A 19992-nucleotide genomic window follows, 5' to 3' on the forward strand; every position below is an offset into this window, starting at 1 on the left:
ATATGCAGCTAAAATACAACTGCATTAATTTTAGAAAATACCTAGAAGTGAAATGCATAGCAGAATATGAGGCTGGAACAAGATATTGGTTTGGCTAGCTAGTCTGTACTGTAGAGATTGACAGACATTTTTTTCAAATTCCTTACACAGATGTCATAAGAGGCTAGCAGGCATTGGCATAATTGGTTTCCTATGTTTTTCTTTTAATTCGTTGCTTACATTCAACTACCAGAGTTTACATAAAAAGACAGATTTGGAAAACAATCTAAAAAGAATATATATATATATATATATATATATATATATATATAACTGAATCACTTTGCTGTGCACCTGAAACTAAAACAACTTTTAAGTCAACTATATTTCAATACAAATTTTTAAAAAAGAGAGAAATCGAAGGCACAGTCAAAAAAACAACCAATCAACAAACAAACAGATTTGCAGTCTCATTTCAATCATCAGGTCTGGTTACAGTGGGCACCACACCCCACATGGCTATCTGTTGTTCCCACTGGACAGAGGCTGTACCTCCAGTTCACCACCATCCCCCTCACCTGCTTCACTGATTTATATTGCCTGACTGATTTGTGTCGAAGATGAAATGTATGGCTTCAGGAGAACTTAATGAGCTCTGAAGGGTATCACAGAAAATTTCAACACAGTGAACTATGGTGAGTCTGATGACAGACGGACTCATTACAAAATCACAATAAGATCCATTATGCAAAATGTTTAGCCACGGCCCACACTACGAGATGGATCTAAAAACATCACAATCCATGAAAGTCTTGTAAGGACCAGATTTGCCCAACCCAAGATGCTTTTCCTCTTTAAAAGTGTCAAAAACAAGATAAATTAAGAAATTGTAGAGAATTTAGTTACATTAAGAAATCATAGAGAGCTTAGTTACTTAGCATGTCAATAAATATCACCTGTTTTTCCAGCAAGACCTGAAAATCCTAGACTAAACTTTTTAGCCTACGACTGAGCCATTTTAATACCTAAGGAAACTGCAAAATGCATCTATTCTTAACAGAGTCCCCTGGACCAAGGGTGACTGATGGAGTAAATACAGACCCCAGTGCTGTGCCCAAGAAATTTTTAAAAAACTCTCTAAATCTCATTGCAAACCAGATTATGTCCGGAGAGTTTCTCCAAACAAATGAGAAGTACAATATACTAAAAAGAAATTTCCAAAAAAGAAAAATATTCTCATTTGTTTATTTTTATAGCATTTGTGAAATAAGAAATATTCATAAGAAGTAAGCTTCTGGAGTCCTGCATAAAAACAATCCTGTCTTAAACCTCAATGTGATGCAAAACTGTCAGGATGGAATCGAATTTGACCTAATTACAAGAGTGGCTTTTCATCATGTTGGCACTGATTAAGGGCTTAGTTTACATTTAGGGAATGCCTCTCCTTTAAATGGCATGTGCATTAACCCATCCTATGTTTCTGACAGGAAAGCTCAGTCGTAATGCATTGTCAGGTATTTTTATCTCATGCAAGAGCTTGCTCTCATGAGCAATTATAACCTAATTAAAGTCATTAACGTTTACTCTTCTGGGAAATAGTTATTCATAGGTATCAGAATCTTTCATGCTTTTCTATCTACTATACAATTTATATTTTGTTTCTCACTTCTGAGACTCTTCAGGAGTTAATCTCCTGTCACCCTAAAATAGAAATGTACCCTGCAGCAATGTTTTCGATATAGCTATTTGCAGTTAAATTGAAGAAAAAATGAATAATGTGTTTATTAAAAGTATCAGGAGCGGAGATGCAACTTTTCTCATTATGTTGTATTACTGTTTCTGCTGAGATACAAGATATTAATAATTTTATAACATAAATAGTACATTAAGCTTTGAAAAGTCATAACATCTACTGGAACATACCTGAACTGGCAACTCTTTCACCCAGTGGCAATATCCTTTAAATCAAAGTAAAATATAAATAAGGTACAAACTTTTAAAATTTTATTTTCCCGGGAAGTGTTTTCATTTTTTTAAACTAGAATACATTTTTATACTGATATTATAATATTGCTATAAATATTATATAAATGCACTCTCCAATATACGTACAGCGTCCTTTACCAAATAATATACATATTGTAAAAGTAAGAAAGATAAAGAAATCATTTTATACTATTTGCTTAGCATTGTTCATGCTACATACTCTATTTCAAAAGACAAATACGCTTAAATATTAATGGACAATAATGACTTATACAGCTTAAGGTTTACCGTACCAGACACTGGTTTAAAATCTTTGCATTGCCTCATTAACTCCTCACACCTTATTCATATTATCCTCTTTTAACAGAAGGGGAAACTAGGGCCCAGAAAGGTTAAGTAATGTGCCAAGAGTCAACCAGCCAGTAAATGATGGGGCCAAGGTACAAACCCACACAGTTTGACTCTAGTGCTGGACTTCTACTGGCTTTTCCTTGCTATTCTCTCACTTAAATTTAGGGTTTCTCCCTTTTCAAAGTTGTGGTCATTCACGTGCTATCTACAAGTTTCGAACGCCCCTACTACTCACTCCCTGCTTCTGGGGCAATATTGCAAGGTAGATTTTTTTAAGTCTATATTCAGACACCAAGCCTGCCACTTACCTTTTTTTTTTTGCGGTACGCGGGCCTCTCACTATTGTGGCCTCTCCCGTTGCGGAGCACAGGCTCCGGACGCGCAGACTCAGAGGCCATGGCTCACGGGCCCAGCCGCTCCGTGGTATGTGGGATCTTCCCGGACCGGGGCACGAACCCGTGTCCCCTGCATCGGCAGACGAACTCTCAACCACTGTGCCACCAGGGAAGCCCCTGCCACTTACATTTCATGGATCTAAGCTTGTCTTTTAAACTCTCTAAGCCTCAGTCTCCTTACCTGTAAAGCAGTAGCTACTTCATAGAACTGTCTGGAGGATAAAACACGGAACACATGTAAAGCACTTCATTAAGTGCCTGACTGATAGCAAGCACCTGATAAACATTGACTGTTACGATTACCATGGCTTTATGTTCAACAAAGGGGGGTCATGCATAGGGTCCTCTGTTAAAGAGGTTAGAGATTTTCCTACATCATCAAACCAAACACAATTTCATATTTGACACAAAGCTGCGTTGGCTTTGGTTTGGGTTTTTTTTAATTTGATCACTAAAAGGGAGGGTCTTTGAATAATGTGCGTAAGCTCCGTGAAATAACCTGTGATCTTCCTGTTGGAGCTGCAGATCTTTCTGATAGGTAAAGAATACAAATTGAACAATAGGAAAGTATCTGTGCTTTTTAAGCCAATTTTTTTTTCCATTTTTATTTATTTTTTCAACATCTTTATTGGAGTATAATTGCTTTACAATGTTGTATTAGTTTCTGCTGTATAACAAAGTGAATCAGCAATACGTACACAAATATCCCCATATCTCCTCCCTCTTGCATCTTCCTCCTACCCTCCCTATCCCACCCCTCTAGGTGGTCACAAAGCACCGAGTTGATCTCCCTGTGCTATGTGGCTGCTTCCCACTAGCTATCTATTTTACATTTGGTAGTGTATATATGTCCATGTCACTCTCTCACTTCGTCCCAGCTTACCCTTCCCCTTCCCCCTGTCCTCAAGTCCATTCTCTACGTCTGCATCTTTATTCCTGTCCTGCCCTTAGGTTCTTCAGAACATTTTTTTTTTTTAGATTCTATATATATATGTGTTAGCATACGGTATTTGTTTTTCTCTTTCTGACTTACTTCACTCTGTATGATAGACTCTAGGTCCATCCATCTCACTACAAATACCTCAATTTCGTTTCTCTTTATGTAAGCCTAATTTTTTAAATGAAATTTTCTAATGGTATATCGAAATAATGACGGTGCATCACAAAAATAAGTAAGAATTAAAGTCCTACTGCCTTTATTTACTTCACCACTCTTTATTAAAGCCAACAAACAATTCTTAGAAAACAATATCTTGAAATTAACATCCTTATGTGTATGTTCTCATTTATACAATATTTCTAAGAATATTTTTACCCAAACTTACTATCCCTTGGTTTGTGAGTGTTGTTAGCAACAGTGGTTTCCAGATTTTTAATCACCCTAAAGACAATGACAATTTTAACCATGTGAGGTGCATTATGATAGGATGATATTTTAAAGGTAGGATTACTATGGAGCTAATGAAGTTTACATTACAGGTTCCTTGTTTGTCTGGGGCCCTCACAGAACCTCTGGGGTGTTGAGTTGGAGATACATTTAGTTTGAGTTTAGTGGGAGTTATTTACGTGGCTTGCAGTCACCTCCCTGCACAGTTATAATTGGCGCTCCTGATGTATAAATGGATTCCAAAATACTCCTACGGCCCACTGTAGTGAATTATCCAGCATCATTTTGCTAAGATGAGAGACAGAAGTAATATAGGGATATGAACACGGCTATGGTATCCAGGACTGCACAGCAGAGAAAAAGCAAGATTGTAAGTATTTGGAGCCAGAAGATCGTCTGTGGAAAATTATTATACAGATGTACTGGCAGTTAATTAGCAAAAATATTATGTCTCTAGAGCTTGTGATGTTTTAGGGTTCTTTTTCAGCTTTTCTACATTTTCAATTTGTTACTTTTTCCGAATTTTAAACAAATGTGGACTTCTGTGCCCAATTTAGCATTTATAATTGTGTGTCCTTTTATAAAAAAGAGCTCTAAACTGTATAGGGCTTCAAGGTCAAATCCCACAAAACCTGGACCTACCCTGAGAATAATAGAAGGCTAATTATCCTATTTCCACACTTCTCCCAGAGAGGGTCACCTACAGGGTCAAATGAAATCTTTCTCACAGCAAAAAAAAAAAAAAGAAAGAAAAAAGAAAACAAGTCTTCTATTAAAAAAAAAAGAGGGCTTCCCTGGTGGCGCAGTGGTTGAGAGTCTGCCTGCCGATGCGGGGTACACGGGTTCGTGCCCCGGTCTGGGAAGATCCCACATGCCGCGGAGCGGCTGGGCCCGTGAGCCATGGCCGCTGAGCCTGCGCGTCTGGAGCCTGTGCTCAGCAACGGGAGAGGCCACAACAGTGAGAGGCCCGCGTACCGCAAAAAAAAAAAAAAAAAAAAAAAAAAAAAAAGAAAAAATACAGGTATGAGAGTAGCAGAACCAAGGCAAATTAAGAAATCTTCAAGAACCCTCAATTATTCTTTTTCACATGTCATTATAATCATCCACATCTACATTAATTTCATTATTCCATTCATACAAAGTATGCAATGATTTTATCTTAGCTAAGACATCTTAAGTATGGAAGATACTGATGTTATTTTAGAATCAATCTTTTGGAATACATCCACTACCTGAGAGGAAAGGTTGGCAAAATGTAACCTTGATAAAAGCACAAAACTGACCTACCCACACAATACTATAAATATAAAAATCTGTCTTTGATTTTCCAGTTTAAGGAAGATCAAAGTAAGAAAGGCTGTGATCCAGAATTTTCCAAAAGAGTTCAGTTCGTTCCTGGCAAGGAGCTCCCTAGTCTATAGTAGTCTTTATTTAGTGGCCACCTGAAAATGTTATCTTAAAGGCGTTGGTCAATATTTGAAGCAGCCCTAAAATCTCCAACCTTCCCAGAGAATCCCCAAGGCTGGTATCTATCAACAAACACTTGTGTAACATCTACCAGGCATTTTGTTCTTAGCATCATAAGCTACCTAAAAGTCCATCTTGATCTTACAGTAATTGACATGGCAAGTGAAATAATCATGGACTTTTAGGTGCCATATGAAATGTGCTAAGATATCATCCAATCAGTAGATATTATACCTATTTATCAGACTCCTGGGGTGGGAGGAATTATAGTGTTGAATTCAGCTTGGTAAAAAGACTATAGTGAGGGCTTCCCTGGTGGCGCAGTGGTTGAGAGTCTGCCTGCTAATGCGGGGGACACGGGTTCGAGCCCTGGTCTGGGGGGATCCCACATGCCGCTGAGCAAACTAGGCCCGTTAGCCACAACTACTGAGACTGCGCATCTGGAGCCTGTGCTCCGCAACAAGAGAGGACGCGGTAGTGAGAGGCCCACGCACCGCGATGAAGAGTGGCCCCCACTTGCCACAACTAGAGAAAACCCTCGCACAGAAACGAGGACCCAACACAGCCAAAAATAAATAAATAAATAAATTTTAAAAAGCAAACTTCTGTTTCAAAAGAAAAAAAAAGACTATAGTGAATATAGTTCCCTGTGCTATACAGTAGGTCCTTGTTTTTTATTTATCTGAAAAAGAATATATATATGTATGTATCCACGTATGCAGTGGGTTGGCCAAAAAGTGTCTTCAGTTTTTAAGTAAAAATAAAAGACACATCTTTCATTTTCACCAAGAACTTTATTGAACAACACATTCACACATTTGTTCCACTATCTTCTGCCATTTCTCAGGCAACTTCATAATTCCAACTTCCCAAAACTTTTTATCTTTTTGAGCAAAGATCTGTTCCAAGTATATTTTACAGTCTTCCAGGGAATTGAAATTTTTTCCATTAAGAGAATTTTGTAATGACCTAAACAAATGGAAATCCAAAGGTGCAATGTCTGATGAATAGGGTGGATGAATCAGAACTTCCCAGCCAAGCTGTATCAGTTTTTGCCTGGTCATCAAAAAACATGAGGTCTTGCAGTATCCTGATGGAAGATTATGCATTTTCTGTTGACTAAGTCTGGACACTTCGTCGAGTGCTGCCTTCAGTTGGTCTAACCGGGAGCAGTACTTGTTGCAATTAATTGTTTCATTTTCCAGAAGGAGCTCATAATAGAGGACTCCCTTCCAATCCCACCATATACACAACATCACCTTCTTTGGATGAAGACCAGCCTTTGGTGTGGTTGGTGGTGGTTCATTTCACTTGCCCCATGATCTCTTCCGTTCCACATTATTGTGCAGTATCCACTTTTCATCATCCGTCACAATTTGTTTTAAAAATGGAACGTTTTCATTACGTTTGAGTAGAGAATCGCATGTGGAAATACAGTCAAGAAGGTTTTTTTCGCTTAACTTATGTGGAACTCAAATGTCAAAGGGATTCACATAACCAAACTGGTGCAAATGATTTTCAGCACCCGATTTGGGTATTTTGAGTATGTCGGCTATCTCCCGCATGGTATAACGTTGATTGTTCTCAATTATTCTTTCGATTTGATCGCTATCAACTTCAACGCGTCTACCTGGCCATGGAGCATGGTCCAGAGAGAAATCTCCAGCATGAAAGTTTGCAAAGTACTTTTGACATGTTCCATCAGTCACAGCACCTTCTCCATACACTGCACAAATCTTATTTTGCATTTAAGTTGCATTTTTACCTTTCTTGAAATAATAAAGCATAATATGCCAAAAATGTTGCTTTTATTCTTCTATCTTCAATATTTAAATGGTTACACAAAAATTCACCAATTTTGATGTCTTTTTTGAAATGGACACTGATAGGACAGCTGTCACATACAATCTAACAAAACTGTTTCCAATGAAGTTAAAGATGACTAAGTGCTACTAGAGCCATCTTATGGAAAACAAACAAACAAACCTTTTGGCCAACCCAATATAACTGAATCACTTTGCTGTACACCTGAAGCTAACACAACATTGTAAATTAACTATACGTCCATTTTTTTAATGGTTATTAAAAAAAACAAAAGACTAATGTATTGACTACAACAAGTAAAAGACTTTTCTGCCCAATAAAGTTGACGTTTACTTAAACTCTGGCACAATAATAAAGAACCATAAAAACAGGCTTCCGCAAAGGCTATGTATCCCAATATTTGGCAACTGGGGGCATTAGTCTTAAATTTTGCCATTAAGCCATTTTTCCCAAGAAATCGGCTGAAAGAGCATATTGGAATTTCATAGTATTCTAGCTCCACCAAGTGACAGTTTCATCTTGTTGCTGTGTTGCTGCTCCTCTGATAACCTCTGAAGAGGATGCTAACAAAATAATACTTTCTACATAAAACATGTTCATCCAGCTGACCACACTTGAGGGTATTTTTCTCTATTCTTTCATGGTTTGAAAAAAATCTTGCATTTGAACTTCTGAAATTCTATCCATCACTCTGTCTTTCTAAAATATCAATATATCAGCTTGAAATACATAATCATATAATAAAAGGATTTCTGAAATTCATTATTTCACTTTCCATTGTGAGTTTATCATTACTTTTGTTGAGGAAAAAAAAGAATGCAAGTTTCTTATTTCCCCAGATATTTGTGTTTTAGAAATTAAAGTTTATATAACATAGAGTAGTCATCTTATTCTTAAAAAAACTATCCCCATGTAAGAAAGCATCATGGACATTTTTAAAGTATAGTTTTTGAAAAGCAAGTGTTTCTCTAGCTCAAAATTCCTGTTTCTCTAGCTCAAAAACTACAGAATAATGGGAGAGGACTTTTTTGTCAAATAAAAAGCTATATTGTATTTCTATTAATAAAAAGTAATATGTTCATTATTCAAAAGAAGTAATTAACTCCTGACATGGAAACATATTTTTAAAAGAGAAAAAAAATTAGAAACTATTTATAATTCCTCCAGCCAAAAGTAGCCAATATCACATTCTTGGTAGATAATATCAGGCTATTTGTTATACATACATTCACACATGTATCTGGGGGGTACAAAAATAGTATCAATATAGTACAAGTAATTTTCTAGATTTCTTTTTTCTTTATGGAGGTTATAATGTACAACATTATTTTATATAAATGCACAGTCTTCCAAATATGAAATATATTAACCTTTGTATATCAATGTCTCATTAAACATTTTTGTTGCTGCCAACTTTTCCCTATAACAGACAGCTGTAAATATACGACTTTGCAGAGTAATATCAAAACTATCAAAATATCAAAAATAATATTTGATATTTTTAACATCAAAAATAATCTTTAAAGCAAAAAGCATTATTAGAAAAAAAGAATTACCACTTCATGAGTAAAAGGGTCATTTCACCAGGATGATATAAAGATTTTAAATGTGTACACACCTAAAGCATAGTTTTAAAATAAAAGCAAAAATTGCCAGAACTAAAATATGTTGACATTATATAAAGAGTTTTTATATTAGGAATTTTACATTATATAAAATATATGTTATACATGGAAGTTTTACACAGTTTTAGCTATTGTTATATTAGATTCTTATATACTTACCAAAAAGTAGTAAGAATATAGAAAATTGTAACAACATAATAAATAAGCATGTTTAAAAGACATATAAAGAATACTAAACCCAAAAATGAAAGAACATGTTTTTGAGAACATAATAATGTATATAAAATTGACCATTTGTTATTAATAAGGCAAAATTCAATAATTTTTAATAATTGTTTTCATGTGAATCATAATGCAATTTTAAAATATTACAAAGAATTTTTTAATGCATTTGGAAATTAAGAAATTTTCTAAATAATTCAGACTAAAAGAAAGCATCAATGTGAAAATTAGAGAATAGAATTGAAGTTTAAGTAAAATAGTATCTATTAAAATGTTATTTAGCTTGTTAGAAAAGAAGAAAAACAAAATTAATTCATTGAGCTTTAACTTAAGATGCTAGAAAAAGAACAAGATAAAAATGTTAAAAAGATAGAAATAAAATAAACAGAAATTAATTTAATAGGTTAAAAAAATCTGAGAAAGAGGATCAATGAACTAAAAGTTGGCTCTTGGAAAATGCTGATAAAATTGACAAACTTCTAGAAAGATTGATCAAGAATAAAATAGATAACCCTTCTCCAAAACTGTTAAAAATAAAAAAGTGGAAATTATTACAGATGCACCATTATAGAGATTAAAAAGAGACTATTATGAATAACTTTATTCCAATAAATGTAAACACTTAGGTGAAGTGCACAAATTCCATACATACATATATATTTATATATGCATATACACACATACACACACACACACACACACACACACACAAACACACAATCACACACTTTACCCAAACTGAGTCAAGGAGGAATTTTTTTTAACTAACTAATCAAACTAGTTAATTAAAGGAATGGAGTCAATAATCCAAAAGATTTACACACACACACAACACACACACACACACACACACCTATACATTATAACAGGTGAGTTTTAACCAAAAATTTAAGAATTTTCTGGTCCAATCTCACATAAATTCTTACAGAGACTAGAAAAACAAGGTATACTCTCATTTTACGAGGCTAGTACAACTTTGATACCGAAGATAGTATAGAAGAAAAGGCAATATCACTAGTGAACATAAATAAAAATATCCTAAATAAAACATTAGCAACCTGAATCCCGCAACTAACTAATTTAAAAGATAACACAGGGCTTCCCTGGTGGTGCAGTGGTTGAGAATCTGCCTGCTAATGCAGGGGACATGGGTTCGAGCTCTGGTCTGGGAAGATCCCACATGCCACAGAGCAACTGGGCCCGTGAGCCACAACTGCTGAGCTTGCGCGTCTGGAGCCTATGCTCCGCAACAAGAGAGGCCGCGATAGTGGGAGGCCCGCGCACTGCAATGAAGAGTGGACCCTGTTTGCCACAACTAGAGAAAGCCTTCACACAGAAACGAAGACCCAACACAGCAAAAATAAATTAATTAATTAATTAACTCCTACCCCCAACATCTTCTTAAAAAAAAAAAGATAACACAACATGACTAGGCTGTGTTTCCTCCCAAGAAATAAGGTTGGTTTCACATTAGAAAACCTATTAATACAATTCACTATATTGACATTGAAGGAGGAAAGGGCATATGATTATCTCAATAGAATCACAAAAGGTATTTCATTCATTCATTCTCTTAAGTATTTATTAGTGCTTACTATGTACCAGGCACTATTCCAGCGGCTGGAAAAAAATCCCTGCCTCCATGAAATTTGTATTTCAATGAAAATACAATGAGATACAGCAGATGGAGAAAAATTAAGCAAGGGAGAGCATTGTAGGATGCCCAAAAGGGGCAGGATCTTGAAATTTTATATAAGATTGTCAGGTAAAGCCTCACTGAAAAGGTTACATCTGAGAAAACCTGAAGGAGGTGACAGACTATGCCCCAGAGATACGTGGGAGTCTGAGAATTCTGACAGAAGGCCCAGCCAGGGCAATGGCTCTGGACAGGAGGGTGCCTGAAGACCTGAAGAACTTCGTGTCTGGGCAGAGTGAGGGACATTTGAAGGAGCTGATAGAGCATACATCAGAGAGTCGGAAATGAGATCAGATTGCATAGAGCCTTGTAAGGACTTTGGCTTTTGCTGCCACGGAGATAGGATGCCACTGAAGGAGTTTAAGCAAAAAAAAAAAAGGGGACAAGATGTTATTATACTTTAACTGGATCACTCAAACGACCAGGATCACTCAAATAACCATATCAGAATAGATTGTAGATGGGAAGGATGAATCAGGGTGACTAGTGAAGATGCTACTGCAATAATCCTGGCAAGAGATGATAGTGGCTTAAACCAGGATGAGAACACTGAGAAGTCAGTGAATTCTGAATATATTTTGAATGTAGAGACAATATTCTTTGCTGACAGATTGTTTATGGGGTCTAAGAGAAAGAAGAGTCAAGGGGAATTCTAAAAGTTTGATCTGTGCAACTAAGAAAATGCAGCATTTATTCATTATTTAATCATTTAAATTAAAAAAAAAGAAAAACCTTTCACCAAACTACAAAAATAAAATATCATTGCATTCAAAAAGAAAGTTTTAGGGCAACCACAGATGGGGGATAAATGGAAAATAAACTTTTTCACCTGAATAGAGAATTGCATACATTCAAACTCCTAAAGCAAGCAGAGAAATGGGGAGCTATCAAGACACTTGGAGCAACAAGACTGAAATTTGCAAGCAAAGTGAATGCCAATTGGGACCGCATTTCCTCAACTCTCCATTATGGCTGTCTCACATCTGTCCCCCAGTGAGAAATGGTCTGCCTTCCAAACATTTTTAAGTCCATTTTTTTTTGGAACTCAGGATATATTATTTTCATAAAAACAATGTTATAGACAGGGTAGAACAGCCCACAGAAGTCCACTTAACTCATATCATAGATGAATTATATCATTACTAATAGGCCCAAAGAACCCAACCATCATTGACAGTATTGTTCCTCAAGGAAAACCAAGGCCAACTTCTACCCCAAACACCATAGTGCTAGTTTCCTCTTGATGTACACCTAGGAGTGGGAAGGTAAATCGTCCCCACCTTCTATCCAAAGCCACAGCGGGGGAGATTCCAGTGATTCCATAAGCATCAGGAAGAAAAATTAGGAAATAAAAAAGCATCCCCCAATCCTAGACCTCCCCACCCTCTTACCCCAACAAAATCTCCAGCTAGACAGTCTCACCATAACCAGTGGCAGCCAGGAAGAGTCCCAAGCACACCCGGATGCCTCCAGGATCAGAACTTTTGGTCCAGTCCCAGTGAAATGGAGGAGGACCCTATGGTCCTTCCCTACCATGCCCTCTGCCTGCCTTTTGTCTGTGGAAAAACTCGCCAAACAATAAGTTTAATCAGAGAAATGAGAAAATGCAGAAACAAAGGAAAACAGGCAAACAAGACCAAATAATAATAGTTTAGTCATTAAGCAAAGTCAAGGACCTTTAGTTCCTCCTCAAGGGCTATAGATAATATTCTGAGCCCTGTCCTGTGAGCTGTCTTATAGATAGTGAAACTCGCATGAGGTGGAAGAAATTAACTACACGGTGACCAGGCTGTAGCCACGACATAAGCTGCCACAATTCTGAGAGCTGGCCTCAAAAAATGGGAACAAACCAACCTTGGAACTAAAGACTAACTGTATTTAAAACACTCAAGATGACACTAATCAGACCACCGATGACCAATTTCAAGATGACCATCAGAGCTGCCTGTGCTGTTTCTGCATGTAGCCCCCTCCCTCTGTCTATAAAAGCTCTTGCCCCCTTATTGTCAGCGGGGAGAGTGAGCCTTAGGACAGGAGTCCGCCACCCCCCCCCCCAAGTTGTGGCCTCTGAAATAAAGCAAACTTTCCTTTCCACCAACCTTGCCTCTTTATTGGTTTTTGAGCAGCAAGCAGCTGGACCCCACCTTGTTACACCAGCTTGCTTTGTGAAGAGGACTTCTGGCAACGAGGCCTGGAGATGAGTCGTCAGGTCAAGGTTCCTGTCTAAGATAAGTTTTTGAGCTCTGTATTCAATCAAGAGCTGTCTGAACTGTAGCAAATAAATATTATCAATAGGAGGTTAGAGGATAACAAGGTATTCCCTTCGCTGATGCAGAAGAAACCAAGAACACATTATTGGGCCAGAGAGGCCCACTGGCCTGTCCTTCACAGCACAGGACAGTGGGTAAATGGACTTCCTGCAGACGCTCTACAGCGCCCATGGGAGACAAATGGGTAACAGTCACAGTTCCCCCATTTTTCATGAAGAGGAGATAAAGCCCAGAAAGTATAAGTGGCGGACTTCCAGAAAGGTTTTCAAAAAATAAGAAGCGAACCTTCCAAAATCAGACTCTCCTCTCTCTAGGTGAAAAGTCCTGCATCAAGTGCAAGTATTTCCTGTTGAGACTTGCTGAAAATTCTTTTGGGATTTGTTGGTGAGAGCATTGCTCAGGTCTCATGGGGTGGGGGTGGGGGGGGGGGGAATGATCATTTATAACTGTGACATTTTGCAAATGTTTCAACCTCTGCAGAGCTAATTATGTTTCCTAGGGCTTTTCCTAGATTTTTCTTGACTGTTTGAATTAGTGATGAATTACTTGGCATAGCTCTTCTGATTACATATGAAATTAAATCTTCTTACTTCTAGTGGGTTTTACCCCCTTTACTTCTTTTCTCATTATCTGGACTACTCAGAAAGAATACTGATATCCACTCTCATTTCACACAAATGTGTTAGATAATTTTTATGCATACATGTCAGACTTACCAAATTCATCTTCCAACTCTAGAAAAGATAACCTTGTAGTCTACTTTATGCTCAAGTTATCTTTATATATCTTTATATATATAGATATAAAATATCTTTACATTTTATTAGGTAACTCCACCTTTCCATCACAAACAGGACTTCTCAGAAATCTTTTTGGGGCTGAAAGACACAATACAGTTTTCAAAAGAATTACGACAAATACACAATATAGAAAAGATAAAGAGAAAAATGGACATGATAGTGACAATAGATGCCTCTTATTCTTCAGTTATTTAATCTATAAGAAATTCTTGTTACACTTTCATCCGGCATCTCAATTGAAGTTCTTCTTTAAGGCATTCAGCAGGCGTGCCTTCTAGAAACTTTTCCTCATTCTAGTAAAAAGAGTAATGTACACTTTAGAAGGGTTCATTTTTTTTTTTTTTTAATTCACTTCTGAAAAGAGAAGATGCCAGCCTTCTCTGACTTCATATGTAGTCGGATGGAAGGCCCTTAATATTCGCTGTCTTCCAGTGTTAAAGCAGGCAGTTAGCTAGGCAGGAGCAGAGAAGAGGGTGGGGACACAGGCCTAATGGCCGGAAACCACCACGCATCTTGTAAACAGTGGGGGTCCTTGGGCAGACAAAGAAAAGCGGGAACCTCCAGACTGATAGGAAACCACATATTCTGGGGTGATAGCTGTCCTGCAGGCAGACAAAGAAAGGAGAGAAAAGGCAGGAATCTCTGGCATCCGAACTTAACTTTTTGCTCACTATGACTTCATTACAATAAAATTAGCCTTGCAGATAAGAAGTCCCCATCATGCACCACTGCAATGACACTTCCCTTCAAGGCTAAATAAGGACACAAATCCCTCCTCCCCTCGGGAAGGTGGAGCTGGGCTGAAAATCAGGGAATACGACCTCCCACACTACCAGTGCTCCACATAACCGGCTTGCCAAAGACACTCCGGGCAGCTACTCACATGAGCCTGCCCACTCTCCCCTTGAAAGCGTATTATGGCTTAAATAAACCCTCACTTTGCTTTCTTGACCTCCTCCTGTCTCGTCTCCAGATACTTTCTCCAACGAGACAGGAACTTTTCACCAGGAACATCTTGGCAGGGGCAGCCAGGAGAACTCCATGAACCTCAGCCTCTCGCCTCCCTTGTGCTTGAGGCACTGCCTGACTTCCCACTTCTCTCTCTCTCTCCCCCCTATTCTCTGTCGCATTTTGGGACCTACTGCAACTACGTGGCCACAGGTAAGGCCATAAAATCCACTAGGGCGCTTGTCGCAAGAAATCTCCCACCAGATGAGTGGGGTCATGGAAGGGACTAGAGAGAGGATAAGTCTGTCTGCCTACCTCAAGGCAAGTTCCACACGACGTTTTAGGCACACAGTTAAAAGCATAACACCGCCTCCTCCCCAGGGCTACCCTTATAGGCTTATTATTGGTCTACCTATGCCTATCCTTCTCTCCTCACTGCACCCCTACCTCACTCTTACTTTCGTGCCTAACTCTGCTGGAAACGGGAGAAAAGAAATCTGCCAGGCATTTTCCAACCTCGCCCTAGGTTTTGCACATCTCACTGTACAGGGCACATCAGGAAAAGTTTCCAGCCATCTTCACAGGTAGCTAGGGATCTGAATCATAGGAGCTTTGACCTCTGGGTTTGCCTTATCCACCATTAATTAACTGTCATCAGGTCCAGTTGTGTGGGAATATAAAATGCAACCCTACTTAGAGTTTGTCCCGTGGTTGCGCCACTTCAGTCCCTTCAGGAGCTCCCTGGTGCTGCGGGAGTTCTGTGCGTGTACCCCCAGGAGTTGGGAAGGGGGACGGTCCCCTGCCGCACAGTTGGGACTCATGGTGGTGGGACCGTGAGGGTGCCACTCTTCATCCCCCAGCACTGGGCCACAGTCCGTGGACCACCAGGCAGTGGGCATCCGTCCCCGCCCTCATCTCCACCCCCACCTCGCCCTGCAGGGTGGGGCAACTCACCGCAGAGAGCGGGGTGCACATGGCCACTCTCTGGGTATACATGCCCAAGGGGTGACCTGCCCTGCGTCTGCCTCAACTATAACACCATCCTACAGGGACTCCCCTGGTGGTCCAGTGGTTAAGACTCTGCGTTTCCACTGCAGGGGGCTGGAGTGGGTTGGATCTCTGGTCAGAGGACTAAGATCCCACATGCTGTGCAGCACGGTCACAAAAAAAAAAAAAAGAAAGAAAGAAAATACCATCCTACAGTTATAAAATACCATCCTCTTTTGCAAAAGGCAGGGAAAATGGACAGAAGTTCCTTATGTTCAGGCTCTTATGGCCCTAAGAAAGAACCAGAGCTATGCAAGTCCTATATTAGGGAAACTTGCTGGCTGGGACCCATTCAGGCTCCACAAACGCCCTCTTTAGTGGCATCCCTGGAGGAACCCAAGCCCCATCTTTAGCCTCTCCCTTTTCGGTACCGGAAGTGCAGCCAGAGCTTCGTTACCCACTTCAGGAAGTAGTAGGTGGGCCTCAGGCCAAAGTCCACACCCCTTTTTCTTTGTCTAACCTCAACCACTGCTGCATTTGCTTAGGCAGTTTCTCAGAGGACCCTAGCTGGTTCCCCGAAGAATTCCAGGCACTGACTCTCTCCTTTGACCTTACCTGGAAGGACCTAAGTATTGTTCTTTCCCACTGCTGCACCACTGAGGAAAAGACCCTTATTTGGGCTCAAACATATGCTGATGGATTATACATTGCCCAACCTCATCAATACCCTGTGGACCTTACCCCAGTGCCTCTAATGGATCCCAACTGGCACTAACAGCCAAGCCAACCAGATATCACTAGTAGGGGTCACATGATCCTTTGCCTCATTGAAGGGATGAAATGATGCATAATTAAACCCGTTAACGATAATAAGGATAAAGAGATCACCCAAGGCCAAAATGAAAATCCAGCCCTATTCAGGCTCATGGTAGATGCCCTCAGAAAGTATATGAATGCAGACCTAAACATTTTAGAGGGACACACTGTATTTCTAACTCACTTCATTAACCGGTCTGCCCCTGACATCACCGGAAGCTTCAAATCTTGTCATGGGCCTGCAAGACCCCCTCAACCTTCTTACTGATACAGTCTTTAACAATAGAGACCAGGCTGAAGAGGAGAGGAAGGAACAGCGTGACTTAAGAAAGCAAAGACGGAAAGCCAGGCTTCTGGCAGCCATCATGACAAGACCTAAAACAGCTCCTGGGAGGAGGAGCTTTAAGACGGCGGAAGAGTAAGATGCTGAGCTCACCTTCCTCCCCACAGATACACCAGAAATACAGCTACACGTGGAACAACTCCTACAGAACACCTACTGAACGCTGGCAGAAGACCTCAGACCTCCCAAAAGGCAAGAAACTCCCCACGTACCTGGGTACAGCAAAAGGAAAAAGAATAAACAGAGACAAAAGAATAGGGACGGACCTGCACCAGTGGGAGGGAGCTGTGAAGGAGGAAAGGTTGCCACACACTAGAAGCCCCTTCGCGGGCAGAGACTGCGGGTGGCGGAGGGGGGCAGCTTTGGAGCCGTGGAGGAGAGCGCAGCCACAGGGGTGCGGTGGGCAAAGGGGGAAGATTCCCGCACAGAGGTTCAGGGCCGACCGGCACTCACCAGCCCGAGAGGCTTGTCTGCTCACCGCCGGGTCGGGCGGGGCTGGGAGCTGAGGCTCGGGCTTCGGTCGGAGCGCAGGGAGAGGACTGGGGTTGGCGGTGTGAACACAGCCTGCAGGGGGCTAGTGCACCACGGCTAGCCGGGAGGGAGTCTGGGAAAAAGTCTGGAGCTGCCGAGGAGGCAAGAGACTTTTTCTTCCCTCTTTGTTTCCGGGTGCGTGAGGAAAGGGGATTAAGAGCGCTGCTTAAAGGAGCTCCAGAGACGGGCGTGAGCCGCGGCTAAAAGCGCGCACCCCGGAGACGGGCATGAGACACTAAGGCCGCTGCTGCAGCCACCAAGTAGCCTGTGTGCGAGCACAGGTCACTATCCACACCTCCCTTCCAGGGAGCCTGTACAGCCTGTCACTGCCAGGGCCCCGTGATCCAGGGACAACTTCCCTGGGAGAATGCACGGCGCGCCTCAGGCTGGTGCAACGTCACACTGGCCTCTGCCGCCGCAGGCTCGCCCCGCACTCTGTGCCCCTCCCTCCCCCCAGCCTGAGTGAGCCAGAGCCCCCGAATCAGCTGCTCCTTTAACCCCTGCCTGTCTGAGCGAAGAACAGACGCCCTTCGGCGATCTACACGCAGAGGCGGGGCCAAATCCAAAGCTGAGCCTCGGGAGCTGTGCGAAAAAAGAAGAGAAAGGGAAATTTCTCCCAGCAGCCTCAGGAGCAGCGGATTAAAGCTCCACAATCAACTTGATGTACCCTGCATCTGTGGAATACATGAATAGACAACGAATCATCCCAAATTGAGGAGGCGGACTTTGGGAACAACGATATACATATATTTTTCCCTTTTTCTCTTTTTGTGAATGTGTATGTGTATGCTTCTGTGTTTAATTTTGTCTGTATAGCTTTGCTGATACCATTTGTCCTAGGGTTCTGTCTGTCCGTTTGTTTTGTTGTTTGTTTGTTTAGTATGATTTATAGCGCTTCCTATCATTGGTGGATTTCTTATTCGGTTTGGTTGCTCTCTTCTTTCTTTCTTTCTTTTTTATTACTTTAAAAAAACTTTTTTTAAAAATGATTTTTTACTTTTATTTTAATAACTATTTAATTTAATTTTACTTTATTTTATCTTCTTTCTTTCCTTTTTTTTATTCCTTTTATTCAGAGCTGTGTGGAGGACAGGCTCTTGGTGCTCCAGACAGGTGTCAGGGCTGTGCCTCTGAGGTGGGAGAGACAAGTTAAGGACATTATTCCACAAGAGAAATCCCAGGTCCACATAATATCAAATGGCGAAAATCTCCCAGAGACCTCCATCTCAACACCAACACCCAGCTCCACTCAACGACCAGCAAGCTACAGTGCTGGATACCCTACGCCAAACAACTAGCAAGACAGGAACACAACCCCACCCATTAGCAGAGAGCCTGCCTAAAATCATAATAAGGCAACTGACACTCCAAAACACACCACCAGACATGGACCTGCCCACCACAAAGACAACATCCAGCCTCATTCACCAGAACACAGACACTAGTCCCCTCCACTAGGCAGCCTACACAACCCACTGAACCAAACTTAACCACTGGGGGCAGACACCAAAAACAACAGGACCTACGACCCTGCAGCCTGAGAAAAGGAGAACCCAAACACAGTAAGTTAAGCAAAATGAGAAGACAGAGAAACACACAGTAGATGAAGGAGTAAGATAAAAACCCACCAGACCTAACAAATTAGGAGGAAATAGGCAGTCTACCTGAAAAAGAATTCAGAATAATTATAGTAAAGATGAACAAAAATCTTGGAAATAGAATGGAGAAAACACAAGAAATGTTGAACAAGGACCTAGAAGAACTAAAGAGCAAACAAACAGTGATGAACACACAATAAATGAAATTTAAAATTCTCTAGGAGGGATCAATAGCAGAATAACTGAGGCAGAAGAACGGATAAGTGACCTGGAAGATAAAATAGTGGAAATGACTACTGCAGAGCAGAATAAAGAAAATAGAATGAAAGAATTGAGGACAGGCTCAGAGACCTCTGGGACAACATTAAACACACCAACATTCGAATTATAGGGATTCCAGAAGAAGAAGAGAAAAAGAAAGGGACTGAGAAAATATTTGAAGAGATTATAGTTGAAAACTCCCCAAATACGGGAAAGGAAATAATTAATTAAGTCCAGGAAGCACAGAGAGTCCCATACAGGATAAATCCAAGGAGAAACACGCCAAGACACATATTAATCAAACTATCAAAAGTTAATTACAGAGCTTCCCTGGTGGTGCAATGGTTAAGAATCTGCCTGCCAATGCAGGGGACATAGGTTTGAGCCATGGTATGGGAAGATCCCACATACTGCGGAGCAGCTAAGCCCGTGAGCCACAACTACTGAGCCTGCACATCTGGAGCCTGTGCTCCACAATGGGAGAGGCCACAACAGTGAGAGGCACA

General features: G+C 40.4%; 1 pseudogene; it reads left to right on the forward strand.

Annotated features, from left to right (window-relative positions):
- The first annotated feature begins 16986 nt into the window (after positions 1 to 16986).
- LOC116753168 overlaps positions 16987 to 19992 on the forward strand; it is a 28063-nt pseudogene continuing 25057 nt past the window's right edge.

This window comes from Phocoena sinus, chromosome 4 (genome assembly GCF_008692025.1).
Source record: "Phocoena sinus isolate mPhoSin1 chromosome 4, mPhoSin1.pri, whole genome shotgun sequence".
Classification (NCBI taxonomy): domain Eukaryota; kingdom Metazoa; phylum Chordata; class Mammalia; order Artiodactyla; family Phocoenidae; genus Phocoena; species Phocoena sinus.